Source organism: Atractosteus spatula, chromosome 22 (assembly GCF_055471065.1).
Source record: "Atractosteus spatula isolate fAtrSpa1 chromosome 22, fAtrSpa1.hap1, whole genome shotgun sequence".
NCBI lineage: Eukaryota > Metazoa > Chordata > Actinopteri > Semionotiformes > Lepisosteidae > Atractosteus > Atractosteus spatula.
The window spans coordinates 3,651,410-3,666,618 of NC_142727.1; the positions used below are offsets into that span (position 1 = coordinate 3,651,410).

The 15,209-nt window shown below is 50.0% G+C and overlaps 1 long non-coding RNA gene across 1 annotated transcript; it reads right to left on the bottom strand.

The window, feature by feature from the left end:
* Nucleotides 1–11,385: 11,385 nt before the first annotated feature.
* On the bottom strand, nucleotides 11,386–13,266 carry LOC148816635 (uncharacterized). Its single transcript, XR_016094688.1, has 3 exons — nucleotides 12,978–13,266; nucleotides 12,781–12,884; nucleotides 11,386–12,472 (listed from the first exon to the last, which is right to left on the bottom strand). It is a non-coding gene; the product is annotated as an uncharacterized LOC148816635 (long non-coding RNA).
* Between the last annotated feature and the right edge of the window lie 1,943 nt (nucleotides 13,267–15,209).

Consider the following 15,209-nt stretch of genomic DNA (forward strand, 5'->3'; position numbering starts at 1 on the left):
GGCTCTGGAATTGTGTGCACATGGACATGGGGGTGAAGGATGATTCTATGGAGGAGAGTGAGAGGTAGGAACGGGAATAAAACAGGTTTTGTTGTGTTAACTCATTTAACAATAATAATTTGTGATTCGGATGATGTTTATGGAAGACCCTGTCGTGCACTGCTTCCTCACAGCGCTGGGGCCCTGGGTTCAATTCCCAGGGGGCTGTCTGTATGGAGTTTGCATGTTCTCCTCATGTTCATGGGGCTCTGGTTTCCTCCCACAGTCCAGAGTCAAGCTAGTGGGTTATTTGGCTTCTGGGAAAAGCAGCTCTGGTGTGAGTGTGTGTGTGTTGGTGTCAGTGTGTGCCCTGAGATGGACTGGTGTCCTGTCCAGGGTGTACCCCACCTTGTGCCCATTGCTTGCTGGGATAGACTCTGGCTCCCCCATGACCCTGAATTGGATGAAGCAGTTACACAACAGATGGATGATGCTTACATTCGAAATACTAGCTTGCCCAGGGCTCAGAGACCAGAGATCAGACACAGGCTTTTCCAGGGCTCAGAGACCAGCGATCAGACACAGGCTTGTCCAGGGCTCAGAGACCAGCGATCAGACACAGGCTTGTCCAGGGCTCAGAGACCAGCGATCAGACACAGGCTTGTCCAGGGCTCAGAGACCAGCGATCAGACACAGGCTTGTCCAGGGCTCAGAGACAGTGATCAGACACAGGCTTGTCCAGGGCTCAGAGACCAGAGATCAGACACAGGCTTGTCCAGGGCTCAGAGACCAGAGATCAGACACAGGCTTGTCCAGGGCTCAGAGACCAGCGAGGAGACACAGGCTTTTCCGGGGCTCAGAGACCAGCGATCAGACACAGGCTTGTCTATGGTCTATGAGAGGAAAGGGAAAGCATCCCACAAGACAACATCTGAAACCTGATGCACAGCCTGAGTCACAGAGCACAGCTTCCAGCCTGGGACTTTCCCAGTAGATCCACTGCTGATCACCCCCTTTGACGAAAATACAAATCAGCAGAACAAATGGATCTATGTAGTTTGTTTTTAACAAAATATCTATGCCGCTGCTACAGGAAAGATCCTAACTTTGTGGATTGTTGCTTTGACAAGTGCAAGTCCACATTTCCTCCGACGCTTTGGCAACGAGAGCTCATCCTCTTGAGCGAAAAGGCTGATCCGATGCTTTTTCACTCTCCTCTTTCCTTATTGCTGCTTTTTTTTCCCCATCCTCAGATAAAACCAAGATGGAGCTGGATCCCTTCACCTACGGTAATGGCCTTCAATGTTATCACCTGTCACAACTTCCGACAGCCCGTAGCACAAAACGACCCGCAAGTGTTCGGACACTTGTGCCCAGCAGTAAAGAAGCCCACTATAGGCTGTCTGTGATGTACTGTGGTAAAGGTCTGAGATGGGCTAGTCAATCTTGTATAGGGATTACTTCTTATTCTTATTCAAATAAGCCACATTGTCAGCCTATAGCTTTGTGGAAATAATAAATTTAATTCCCTCTTCATTTTTTCATGTGATCACCGTTAAACAAGCTCATAGATCGTAAAGATGTTTCATGAAAGGTTTGATACCATCTTCAGGTTTGACGTTAGAGGAGGGAACTGGAAATTCTTTATCTGTATGCAGTGATCACTTTCATCGTCTATCCAGTGGATCTGCAACAGATGATCTTTCCAGTTTGATCCATCTTCTTTGCCCGGTTTCGTTGACATATTTCTAGGCTGCTCGGAATCACTTACTCAACTAAACTTATTGTTCGATATAGCAATAGATCTGGCCATCAGATAGAAGGTGTCTCGACAATCTCCTACAACCGCAATCACAATCACAAGTAAAGACAGTCTAAGTCTTTACTCAAAATTAGAGGGATCGGAGTCTTGTGTGGAGAACAAAAGGGTCTGAACTATACAGGTACTTGTAGAACTTCTTACAGGTCCAACTTACAAACGAGGACTCCTTTTCACTCTGTGCTCAGTGATTGCAACATCTGCTAGGGAGGTTCTGGAGCATGAGACACTTCAGAATGAAATGACTGAATGAAATATCCATTGTGGTTCCACAGGAAGACTCTAACCAGTCATCAGGGCTCACAACAGCAGCAGCCTCAGCTTTCCCAGGAGTCTCCCCTCCAGGTACTGGCCAGGCTCACACCTGCTGAGCTCCAGCAGGGCTGCCAGCTGGGAGTTGCAGGGTGATATGGCCGTCTCTCTAAATTTAGCATGAACCCCCAGGTCTGCAACTCCTATATTCAAGCAAAAGGGCAGTGCCAGCCTGCCCAGGTGGTTTCAGAGAGGCGAGAATATAAAGGTGTCGGCCCTGCCCAGGTGCAGCCTGGGAGTCTAACCCCCCCCCACCCCGCCTTTTCTCTCTGCCCAGATTACGAGCTGATCCGCAGGGGGGGGCTCATCTTCGCGGCGGTGGCATTCTGCCTGGGCATCGCCATCCTCTTCAGTAAGTCTGCGCCAGGCCCGCCGTGCGGCCGCCGGGGCTCCAGCAGCAGCCAGGGCGAGAGTCCGCCAACATGACAGCAGCAGGAAAGGACAAAGAGTACAGGATCTGCCTTAGTGTGCTGATTTTGTAGTCATATCCTGGCCTCCAAGGGACGCAGGTAGAATTTTACCACACCAATATGCACCAGCCGCACTGAAAGCCAATTGTATAGACAGGCTTCAAACACAGGACAAGCTGCTGAAAAACGAAACTCGTCATCAGCACATCACTCGCACAGCTGGGGTGACACATGGGGGTGGGTAACACTAGATAATACAGTCCGCAGGGCTGTAGTATCCTAGAGACACAGTCCGCAGGGCTGTAGTATCCTATAGACACAGTCCGCAGGGCTGTAGTATCCAACAGACACAGTCCGCAGGGCTGTAGTATCCAATAGACAGTAGACTAATGTTTTTGATCATGGCACATTAGGCCTGTGCCTGCCAGGATGAAGGAGGGTCACTGCTACAGCCCTCAGTCTGCTGTGCCATCCGCACTCCAGACAAGCCGTGAAGCAGAACCGCCGCTGTGTGGAAACACGAGAGCAGAATGGAGATGAGCACAGCGGACCTCCCGCCGGCGCCTGCCAGCCGCCCCCAGGGGCAAAGACGAGAGCGTCTGTCTGTCTGTCTGTCTCCTGACCCTTCTGTGTTGTTCCTGCAGGTAAAAGGCTCAGTTGCGGAGGCAGCAGTCGGAAAAGGTAATGCCAGAGGAGTGGCCGCAGGAGTAGGGGCGTACACACGCAGGGGATGGGGGGCGAGCCTGATGCCTTCCTTAGAGCTCGCTGTTACACCGAGGCCCAGATAGGTAGGGACTGTCCTCCCCCTGGACAGAGGGGGGAACCAGAGAACACCCTAAAAGAAGTCAGACACCCTTCCTGAGCTTGGGACAGCCGAGGCTGAGGCCTAACGTCACCTCTTCTCCTGGCATTTTTGCACAAACGCCTCGAATTCAAAACCCTGCCAGGAGCCCGAGGCCTCAGGGCTCAGCGGGGAAGCCAGGGGCACACCCGCAGCTCAGGAGCAAGTGAGAGGGGACACCCGTTGGGGCACAGAGGTGTGGGAATGTACAACAACCTCCCTCCCATGTCTGTGAATGTCCGACTCTGTGGGGGCTGACACTGAAGGGAATTGTGGGAAGGTGGGATTGAACTCCATGAAAGTCTTTCATGCGACTCTGCTGTCACAAACCCACATTCATGGATGATAACAACAAGAGCAGGGAGTAATGAGGGCGAGACAGCCCGTTTCCCCACTATAATCAGGGGATCCCCTGTTAAAACGCATCTCCTTGACCTTAAACGTTCTTTAAATATTCCTGAAGATTTTAGGATCTTCATTTCCCTGCCTTGTAGCCCTGTTACAGCCCGGAACTGTCACGACCCCCGCTCCAAAAGATCAGGTGGCAAGCATCTGTTGTTCAATGTCGCCATTAGTAGTTTATCTCGTTTCGCAGGGTCCCTGTTCTAGTTGGCGAGTGATCATACAGCAGGCTGCAGCGCATGGGGGCTGGATCGTGTCCTTTATCAAACCACTTCATACAGCAGTGTAGTGGAATTCAGATCTATTGCATGATAATGGCCTTATAATACGATAAAACATGAAAAAACTGGTACGAACGGTACTGTGCATCTTGAACATGACCGGACTTCTCAAGACGCGTGTTTTCCGTTTTCCTCGGCAGGGCTGTCAACACGGATGAACTCTGAAGGTGAGTAGGCTTTGCATTCTAGGATTATGATTTTTTTGGAGAAAAAAAAAATCCTTCATGTTTAAACGACGCACCTGTTAACAAACAGGTTTTTTTTCCCTTAGGTCGGTTTGTTTTATCCGATATTGTTCCGCCGACACGGCTAAACGGAACTGTGACGGAAAACAGCCGGCAACAGCGCACAGTGTCAGGGTCGTGCTCAGAGAGGTCCAAACGTCAAGCAACAGCATAGAAAGTGTTTCCTCACGTAATACACAGAATACTGTTTGCTGGCCTTTTTGAATTCCGGCGACTTAAAACTGAAAAGTTTCAGTAAAACCGAGAGGTTTAAGTGTTATTAAAGAAGTATTTAAAAAAAATCGCAGGCCATCTGATGGCGCCGATTCTAAACGCATTTCATTTTAGAACTATTACTGTAGGTACAACACGTTACCGCAATAAAAGTGTGAAAATACTACGTTTTTTATGTTATTAGATAAGATCACTTTATCGGCCCTCTCCAATTTCTTGCATGAGGAATGTGTCTTTTCACAGACCCCAGCTCGCTCTCCATGAGACACACAGACAGGGAGAGAGAAGCTGGGGGTCAGAGCGCAGGGGCAGCTATTGTTCAGGGCCTTGCTCAGGGGCCCAACGGAGTAGGATGCCGGCAGTGGGATACGAACCGGCAACCTCCCGGCCACAGAGCCACCCCTGTTGCTGTTATGCAAGACATCTACAATTGTTTCGAAAGTCTGCGTTATTCAAGTACCGCTATACCCACTAATTCGCTTAATTACCTCCCCAGGAGCCTGCCGCTGATGGTACAGCCAGCTGACGCCTGGATATCGCCAGCTATGTCTCCGCCGGTCGACTTGCACTCCTATAGCAATGTTTATCCCTTTTCACTTCCTATCGGATCTCCTCCGCTGTGTGCCGGTACTCAAGCTGTGCATTTCAGATCCTCTCACCTTCTCTTGAGTGAATGAACGTCGGCGGACCTTAATCGAAATCGAAAAAAAAAGATTTGGCCATTTGCTCACGTGTCTTGATTATTGTACCAGTCTTGATGGCCGCCTCGAACGTTTGTATTGTAACATGATTATCATCTTTCGGGTGAAATCACCTTAAGTCAACTTCAACCGAGTGTGGTGTGCAGGTTTTACAACTCTGGGTCAAAACTGCTTGTCGGGTAACGCTCTTCTGTTAATGGATTAAAACTTTTACGCTTCTCCAACTCCGCCTCTTTGTGCGTCAAGAGGATGAGCCGCGTCTTGACTGCGTGTCCCTCGCTGTCCGCTAGAGGGCGCTCCGCACTGAGGACTCGAGAGCCGAGCGCTTGACTCGCAGCCCTGCTAGGCCTGACGGCGGTGTATTTTCTTAACCCTCCCGTCGGGTCCGGCCTGTTCGTGCCTCTTGCTCCTCAATCCGAGCTGGCTGAAGGACCACACACGTTAATATGTTACTAATTCCAGAAGCACAGACCTCAGTGGGGATCACACAGCAGGGCACACGGACCCTTAGTTTCGATTCAGCCCAGCATGCCGAAGCAATTTCAGACTCAGCAGCCAAATACGTTTATTTTTAGAGTATATTTATGTTTTTTATCATCGATTTAGAGAGATATGTGCATTGCGCCTTCTGTAAATTGAAAGGGAACGGGGGAACGTTTGTTCCATACTGAAAGAAAAGGCTGCGCAGCTGAAACGGACCTCTTTTCGTCTCTTTCCTTCAGGGAATAAACCTCTACCTGTTCCTCGCGCATTCAACTTGAGTTCTATAAACTGAGCCGACGACACACAAACATGAGGGCACGAACAAAAGAAAAGACACAACACAAACAAAAATCGACAACAGAAACACAAATGAGTGCACAAACCAAAAAGGACTGCACAAAAAAACCTACACAACACCAAAACGAGAGCACAAACCAAAAAGACTGCACAAAAACCTACACAACACCAAAACGAGTGCACAAACCAAAAAAGACTGCACAAAAAAACCTACACAACACCAAAACGAGTGCACAAACCAAAAAAGACTGCACAAAAAAACCTACACAACACCAAAACGAGTGCACAAACCAAAAAAGACTGCACAAAAAAACCTACACAACACCAAAACGAGTGCACAAACCAAAAGGGACTACACAAAAAAACCTACACAACACCAAAACGAGTGCACAAACCAAAAGGGACTACACAAAAAAACCTACACAACACCAAAACGAGTGCACAAACCAAAAAAGACTGCACAAAAAACCTACACAACACCAAAACGAGTGCACAAACCAAAAAAGACTGCACAAAAACCTACACAACACCAAAACGAGAGCACAAACCAAAAAGACTGCACAAAAAACCTACACAACACCAAAACGAGGGCACAAACCAAAACAGACTGCACAAAAAAACCCTACACAACACCAAAACGAGTGCACAAACAAGAAAGCAACAGCACAAAATTCAGTGCACAAACAAAAATGAGTGCACAAAAATGTGTTTAAAACGGGTTCTCACCACAGACATGACGCCTGCTGTTCGGCCAGAGGGAGCGCTGGGTCCAGTGCGCGTGTTGAGTGTTTGACGAGACCTTTCCGCGCATTTGCTCCCACCTTCACAAACCCCCGCGACAGGAGGATGTTCTGTGGGGGGCTGACCTGGTGAAAACCGTTCGTTCTGCCCACGCTGAGGTCAAAGCAAAATGTTATTAAAGTCCTCCGCCCTGTCCACAACTGTTCCTACGAGAAGCTCATATATATACGTTCCCTTTAGTATTTTAATTGAGTCAAGCACATATGAACTCCGTAGCGTTTTGAATTAAATTATGGGGATCCTTACTACTTTTGAACATTATTTCCGTATTAACACGTATTTATATTCACCTTTAATATGGTAAATTAAACTTTACCTCACGCCGGCCTGTAACCTCCCCGTCTCCTTACAGCACACGACATATCCGTTGCGGGCCCCCATTTCCGCTCTGAACACGTTTTTTTATGGGGGTGCTCTTTTTCGTTCGTGTGCTTATTTTTGTTTGTGTTGTGTAGGCTGTTTGTGCTCTCATGTTTTGGTGTTGTGTGTTACGCTTCGGAGGCAAGCGCCTGACTTCATTGACATTCGGGCTTGTGGCCGCTGGGGGGCAGCAGAGAGCGCACACGCGTCGATGACGTGGAGTATGAGTAGCTCAGGCGGTGGTGTTTCTGTACGCGACCACGGACAGCTAAGACAACAGCAGGCACATGCTTGTATCTGTCGACCCGCCTCAGTACAGGCGAATGAATCAGATTTAGTTTCACTTGCGGACAGGAGGGGTGAAGATTGGGGGACGCCGGTTAATTGTCCTATATTCAACACAATCTCGATTTTGACCCTTTTTACGTTATCATTAACATTACCTACGCCCACAAAACCGTACAAACGTGGAGCCCGAACAAAGCATAAACTATATCACTGATATCCGGCGAATTGTGCGTTGTAAGCATGCGATGTTGCTTTGTATGCTACCAGGTACAAACATCTTCTGTAAATAGCTAAACCCAGGCGTAAGGGCGAAAGCACGTTAGCTGGGGGAGAGATTTACTTTACGTGAATGTATTTTTATTCCAGAATCTGAAGGCTAAAGCAACAAAAAGCAAACTGCAGAAAGTTAAACACGCCGGCAAAAACCGAAGAGGTTTTCGTATTTTAAAATGCTAACACTTCCTGTCCATTTTTATACTATACTGTTCTATAATACTATTTTATTTCTACTTGAAAGAAAATGCTACGTAATTACAAAGAAAAGAAACCACGCAATGAAAAGATAATAATAACTTTTAATTGTATTTTCATATCAGAAATATCTCCAACCGTAAACCACTCACTCAACAAACACGTTTCACAGTAACCTGGCAGGGAAACGTGTTCATCAGGAAAACGAATAGCTTATTCTCCGGGGGAGTGATTTAAAATAGTTTATAATATAATATAACTTTATAATATATAGCGAACAATGTGGTGGTTCATGTCCCTAGATGTGTTGCTATTGTATTTAAGAAAACGATACAGAACTGCCTAAAACTACAACAGTGTAAGAAAATCCTGAAATCTATTATTATCCGCGTTCCGGCGTTCTGCTTTTACTTTCAGGAGTTTTTAATCTTCCTTTTTACTTTTCAGAGGGGAATCAGCTTCTGCTTTCTCCCTGAGAAAGATACATTATCTTGAAGCAGAAAAGGGTTCAGGCGGCAGGCCGGTATTAGCTCCGAGGCGCGCACAGGTGTGTACAGCAGAGATCGCCTTTAGGTCGTGGTCTGCGGTCCGGCGTGCGCGGCGCTCTGCAGTTCCTCCGTCAGCCAGCGGGGGGCAGCGGTGTGCCGGCTGGGCTCCCCCCCCCCGCTCATGCGCGGCCCGCCGTGTTTGTGCTGCGGGCTGACACACGGCATTAATCATCCTCTCCCTCCCAGTCGCAGCCCCCTTCTGCTAATTAGCCGTAAATAAATAAGTGATTACAGCGAAGCCACAGAACCTGTCAGCTCGCATCCCGGCAGCTCCCCCACACGCATACTGTTCCCTGCCGAAGTCACGCCGGTGGGGGACCGTATCGCCGGTGCGCTACTGTGGAGCCAATTCGCGGTTTCCCTTCTCCACCTCACCGACCCCGCCGTCCGTAGTTCTGCCTGAACAGGCGTTAAAACTATTGAGGGAAGTAGCGATTCCTGGGAAAAATAAGGTCACCTTTTGCCAAAGCGTTTAACATTGTCGAGACTGAACTGCCTGTCCCACCCTGTTGGTGTCGCTCTCCGGCCGCCCGGTGGCGCAGTGGCGGAGCTGGGATCCGTTTCCTGGGGTGCTGTCTGTGTGGAGTCTGTCTGCTCCCCTCGAGTTCCCCTGGGTTGCTTCCCACAGTCCCACACACACGCTGCTGGGCTAATTGGTTTCTGGGCTAATCAGCTCTCTCTGTGAGCTGTGTGTGAGCTGCGACGGACTGGTGTCCCATCCAGGGGGTAGCCCGCCTCACTCTCCTTGCTTGCTGGGATAGGCTCCAGCCTCCCCCCGGTGATCCTGAACTGGTTGAAGCAGTTAGAGCATGTCCTGGGAAAATGGCTGAAAATGGATTTTTAACCATATTAGAAAACGGAGGTTAGGTTATCTCGGACCGTTTAAAATGTTTCATTGTTTAAAACCGTTTAGTCGTGTTTGAAAGGAAGACACATTCAGTGAAGGGGCTGATGGGAATGCTTTTTCACTGCTTCCTGTTTCCTGTTCTGATCGGCCTGCGATATGTCTCACGAGTGTCATCACCCGGTGGAAACACAGCTCACACCCTTTAGATCTTGCTCTCAGGTGGTTCCTTTCTTTCTTTTTTTGTGATCAAAAAATGGTGCAGAAAAAGCTTTATTAACCCTATACAATTTCTTGCATTAGGAATTTGTCTTTTTGCATACCCCAGCTTGCTCTCCATGAGACACACAGACAGGGAGAGAGAGCCTGGGGTCAGAGCACAGGGGCAGCCATTTATATAGCACCCCTGGAGCAGCTGGGGTTCAGGGCCTTGCTCAGGGGCCCAACAGAGTAGGATTCCTCTGCCAGCCACAGGATTTGAACTGGCAACCTTCCAGCCACAGGTCCAGATCCTGAGGCACAGAGCCACCGCTCTGCCCACGAACACCTGTGTCTAAACAGCAGGGATTGAACCCGGGGCCTCACACGTGCAAAGCATGCGCTCTGCCACTGAGCTACGTCCCCGACAGGTTGGTCTGTAGATTTGTCCTTAACACCTTCACTCTCAGCTCCAGCAGGCTGTGAGACGAGACCTCAGAGCTCCTTCCCATGCGGGTGAGCTGTGACCCGCAGCAGAAACAGGAGTGACAGGGTGGGGACTGGGCTCTGACACTGTCCCACGGCCTGCGTGCCTGCTGTGCACAGCAGATCTCCCTGATAACAGCCACAGCGTCAGCCTCCCTCACGGAGATAAAATCTCAACAGCGGGGCAGGAATTGCAGCTCCTGGCAAAATTCAACAGGCAGGGTGCAACTTTTTCCTCTAACTTATCAATTTTCTTTTTCCCACCCCCCATGTGAGCGGACCTTTAGGTGAGGAAGAGATTGGGTTACAGCCCTAGGTGCAGAAATTGAATTGGGTGCCTGTTGGATTGAATTGTTTTGTTGTAACAGATCAGGTGAGAACATAGAGGAGGCAGGGGAATCTTTAATCCATCTGTCCATTTTCTAACCACTTCTTCCAGTTCAGGATCGCAGTGGGGAGCCGGAGTCTATCCCAGCGAGCAACAGGCGCAAGGCAGGATACACCTTGGACAGGACACCAGTCGGTCCGTCACAGGGCACACACAGACACAAACACACCAACGCCAGGGCCAGCTTTCCCAGAAGCCAGTTAAGCCATCGGCATGTCTCTGTTCTGTGGGAGGAAACCACAGAGGAAACCCATGCAAACATGGGGAGAACATGCAAACTCCACCCAGACAGCATCCCGGGAATTGCAGCCAGGAACCCTGCATTGTGAGGCAGCAGTGCTGACCGCTGTGCGCCACCATGCTGCTCCTGGCCAGGCAAACACAATGCTTTATTTTTTGACCGAAAGCCTTAAAGGAAGGAGCTTTCATGTGAACCCAGGGGCGATACTGGCTGTGGTGAACTTAAATTCTTGAGCCAGTCCTAGCAAGAGACTCTTCTACACCCACTCGGCGCTGGGGACAGCTTCGGCACGCCCAGGAATCGAACCCGGGGAGCAGTGCTAACCAGCCCCCCACAATATCATGTTTCAATTTCAATTTCATAAGATACAAACTCGATCTAAATCTGACATCTGTCTGAGACTACTAATATCACATTTCTAACTTATATATTTTGTGTACTGGGTGGCACACTCGTGCCGTGTTTAGCATTGCTGGCTTCTAGCACTGGGTTAGTGGGTTCAATTCCTGGGGTGCTGTCTGTGTGGAGTTTGCATGTTCTCTCTGTGGTTTTTGCCTGCGATTTCTCCAGGTGTTCCGGTCTCCTCTCCACAGTCTGAACGCTTAAAAAGCATCAAAGGTCAATTCACTTCCGGGATAACGGAACCTGGTGTGAGTGTGTGTGTGTGTCCTGTGGTGGACTGGCGTCCCATCCAGGGGGTACCCCGCCTCGCCCCCACTGCTTGCTGGGATAGGCTCCAGCTTCCTCCCCCGCCAGCCTCAATTGGAGGGAGGGGTTAGAAAATGGATGGATGGGTTTTGTGTATTCTATTTGTGAACAAAGGCACTGCCCAAGGAGATCTTGGAGGCCTGAAGGTCTGTCCCTTCAGGCTGGACCGGGGCCTCTGCGGTGAGTGTGAGAGGCGTGCTGCCGACAGTGCACACTGGTGCAGAGCACACGCGTGTGAGAAGGGCTCTGCTGCGGAGCTCAAGCGCGGATCCTCAGTAAATCCTTACCGCTAGCCTTGGGCGGTAACACGTCTGCCGACAGTGTGTGTGTGTTCGTCTGGCTGGAGGCCTGGGTCTCCGTGTTTCCTCTCCTCCTCCCTGGCGTTTCTATCTCAGCGCGAGGAGCCGAGCATCATCGGGGAGCCCTGTGTGCTTGGCTATGCTATACTTGTTAGATATCAGACAGGCTCCCCGGGTAGAAACACGAAAACTCTTCGCTCTTCGCTCCTCGGGAGAGTGTGAAGAGGCCTGTCGACGGCTCTGTGAGCCGAGCTGCTTGAACACAGACTGCGCCTCTGTCGGCACGTTGTAATTCACAAGCTAAACGCCGGGTGGCGCAAGAGCTCAGCGTGTGATCAGTCCCCCGTACTGACCCGCTGTCATTTTCCTCGGGTTTTACAACATCCCTTACCGTCTGCGCTGGTTTCCCAAGTACAGCTCGATATTTATTAAGCTTAAGTCTTTTTTAATACTTGGATAAGCCGTTCAAGACGCGGTAGAAGGCATATCTTGTACGAACGTGACACCTCTAGGGGAGGTTTTTTTTTAGAAAAAAAGTTCAAATTAGGAAGATAAGCAGCCCGACATCAGCGCGTCTGGCCGTGTTAATGACAGCACATAATGAGCACGTTAATGGCGTAACGGCGTATCGGATAACATGGGTCCTGAGGAGATACCGGGGTCCTACAAAGCGATGCCTTAGGTACCGTAGCTCTCTGTTCTAGAACTGAGATTCCCCTCGTCCTGTGGGAAGATGTGTTCTAGAATCCCTGTCCCTGTTCTAGAACGGTGGCGCCTGTTCTAGAGCGTATCTCTCCTGCTGTGGTGTCACGCCGCGGTGCTCCAGGCGCCGACGCGCTGACTTCGCCCGTATTTCTCTGCAGGGAGTTTGCAAAGAAAGTGAGATTATTCAACCGGACTGGTGAGGTATAGCATTTATAGTATATATTCTATATCATATTATTGTATGATATATATTATAGTATACTATATAGTATATAGCATAGTATATTATAGTATCTTCTATCAGCGAATTATTTAATTCTATAGCTGTGATTTATTTTAAGGGGGACCCAGCACCCAGTCCGCACGTTTCGACACCCCCCCTCCCTGAAATCAGCTTTTCCGAGTCGGGGTGTCCGTGACGCCGGTGTGAGACCCAAGTTGTGTGGCAAATACAACTTACTGGAGACCAGCAGCGCGAGCAACGGCAGTCCGCGCGGGCAGTCAAGAGGTGGTGAAAAGGTGTTGCTGCTTTTCGGGGATCCACCTGTCACCCCAGATACTGTGCTGAAGCAAAGAAAGAGTCAGAGAAGGTACACACACACACATTCGGCTCCAGTGGTCTCCGGCGGCGAGACGATAGGAACCCTCTCTCCTCACCTCACAGGGCTGAACACCTCTGTGTCTTTCTGTGCTCTGGCGGAGTCGTCCGAATCATCACCGGCTTCCGTTTAGGAATCACTCTGTCCATCCATTCATTTCCTGACTGGTTTATCTGAATTCACCCTGGACAGGGTGTACCATCACAGGACACACCCACACCCTGGACAGGACGCCAGTCCATCACAGGACACACACACACCCTGGACAGGACGCCAGTCCATCACAGGACACACACACACACCCTGGACAGGACGCCAGTCCATCACAGGACACACACACTCACCCTGGACAGGGTGTACCATCACAGGACACACACACACACCCTGGACAGGACGCCAGTCCATCACAGGACACACACACTCACCCTGGACAGGACACCAGTCCATCACAGGACACACACACTCACCCTGGACAGGAAGCCAGTCCATCACAGGACACACACACACCCTGGACAGGACACCAGTCCATCACAGGACACACACACTCACCCTGGACAGGACGCCAGTCCATCACAGGACACACACACACCCTGGACAGGACGCCAGTCCATCACAGGACACACCCAGAGACACACACAGTACACACACAGACACACACACCCTGGACAGGACACCAGTCCATCACAGGGCACACACAATCACAAACACACACACCAGAGCCCATTCTCCCAAAAGCCAACTCACCTACCAGCACGTCCTTAGATTGCTGGAGGAAACTGGGGCAGCTGGAAGAACACGGGGAGAACATGCAAACTCCACACGGACAGCACCTCAGCAGCAGCGGGCAGGAGTGGGCGGACACCAGGGCACCCCAAAGGAACCCACAAAAACAGGGGGGAGAACATGCAAACTCCCCACAGACAGCACCCCGGGGGCCAAATTGAACCCAGGGGCCCCCAGCGCCTCAAGGAAGCAACGCTAACTGCTGCACCACAGCGCTGCCCCCTGTGTTCAGCAAAGGGAAGACAAATCTGTCCCCTAGACTAGTTTCACTGCTTTAACGAGCTCCTCGGAACACAGACACTGTGAGCGGCTCGCACCAGGAAAGTCCGTCGTGCCGTTTCTGACCGGGTCCCCACCCAGCTGGGCAGATCCTGAAGCAGACTGGGAGCAGCCTAAATACCGAGGACTGAGACCGACTGCCACTTGTCTTTCGCCCTGCCGGACCCAGATTATAGACCCGAGACAGGCTTCCCACAGGAGGGCCTCCTGGGGAAAACGACAGAGGGGGAATGGGGACAGGCAGAGGCGGGATACTTCCAGGACTGGCATCTGTCTCCTGAGTGTGGCACCAGTGTGTGTGTGACAGTGGGCAGGCCGGCTTTTGTCTTCTTAAGATCTCTCTGTTTAGGCACATATCTCTGATATTTGTCTCCTTTCTCTCACTGTTATGGGCGCGTACCTCTGATATTTGTCTCCTTTCTCTCTGTGTTTAGGCACATGGCTGTGAATTGTCTCCTTTCTTCTCTGTGTTTGGACACATGCTTGTGATGCATTTCCTTTCTCTCATTGCTATGGGAACACATCTCTGATATTTGTCTCCTTTCTCTCTGTGTATATACTGTATAGGCACATATTCGTGATGTGTCTCCTTTCTCTCTCTGTGTTTAGGCACATGGCTGTGATTTGTCTCCTTTCTCTGCGATTGGGAACATGGCTGTAATTCTGTCTCCTTTCTGTCTCTGCATGGGCAAATGGCTGTGATTTTGTCTCCTTTCTCGCTCTGTTTAGGCAAATATCTCTGATTTGTCTCCTTTCTCTCATTGCTATGGGAACACATCTCTGATATTTGTCTCCTTTCTCTCTGTGTATATACTGTATAGGCACATATTGGTGATGTGTCTTCTTTCCCTGTGTGTTTGGGCACAGGGCTGTGACTTGTCTCCTTTCCCTGTGTGTTTGGGCACAGGGCTGTGACTTGTCTCCTTTCCCTGTGTGTTTGGGCACAGGGCTGTGACTTGTCTCCTTTCCCTGTGTGTTTGGGCACAGGGCTGTGACTTGTCTCCTTTCCCTGTGTGTTTGGGCACAGGGCTGTGAGCCATCTCTCTAAGCCATGTTAAAATCCCACTGACTACTCATCACGTTGCTTGTAATGCATGAAAAAACTGAAACAATGTCTGAACACATATAACCTCAGTCGGGATTTCTCCTGATGAAAACAAATTCGGGGCAACGGGATCTGGGGGCACATGACTGAAATCCCCCGGGGGCCCCGATTTCATTAAGATCA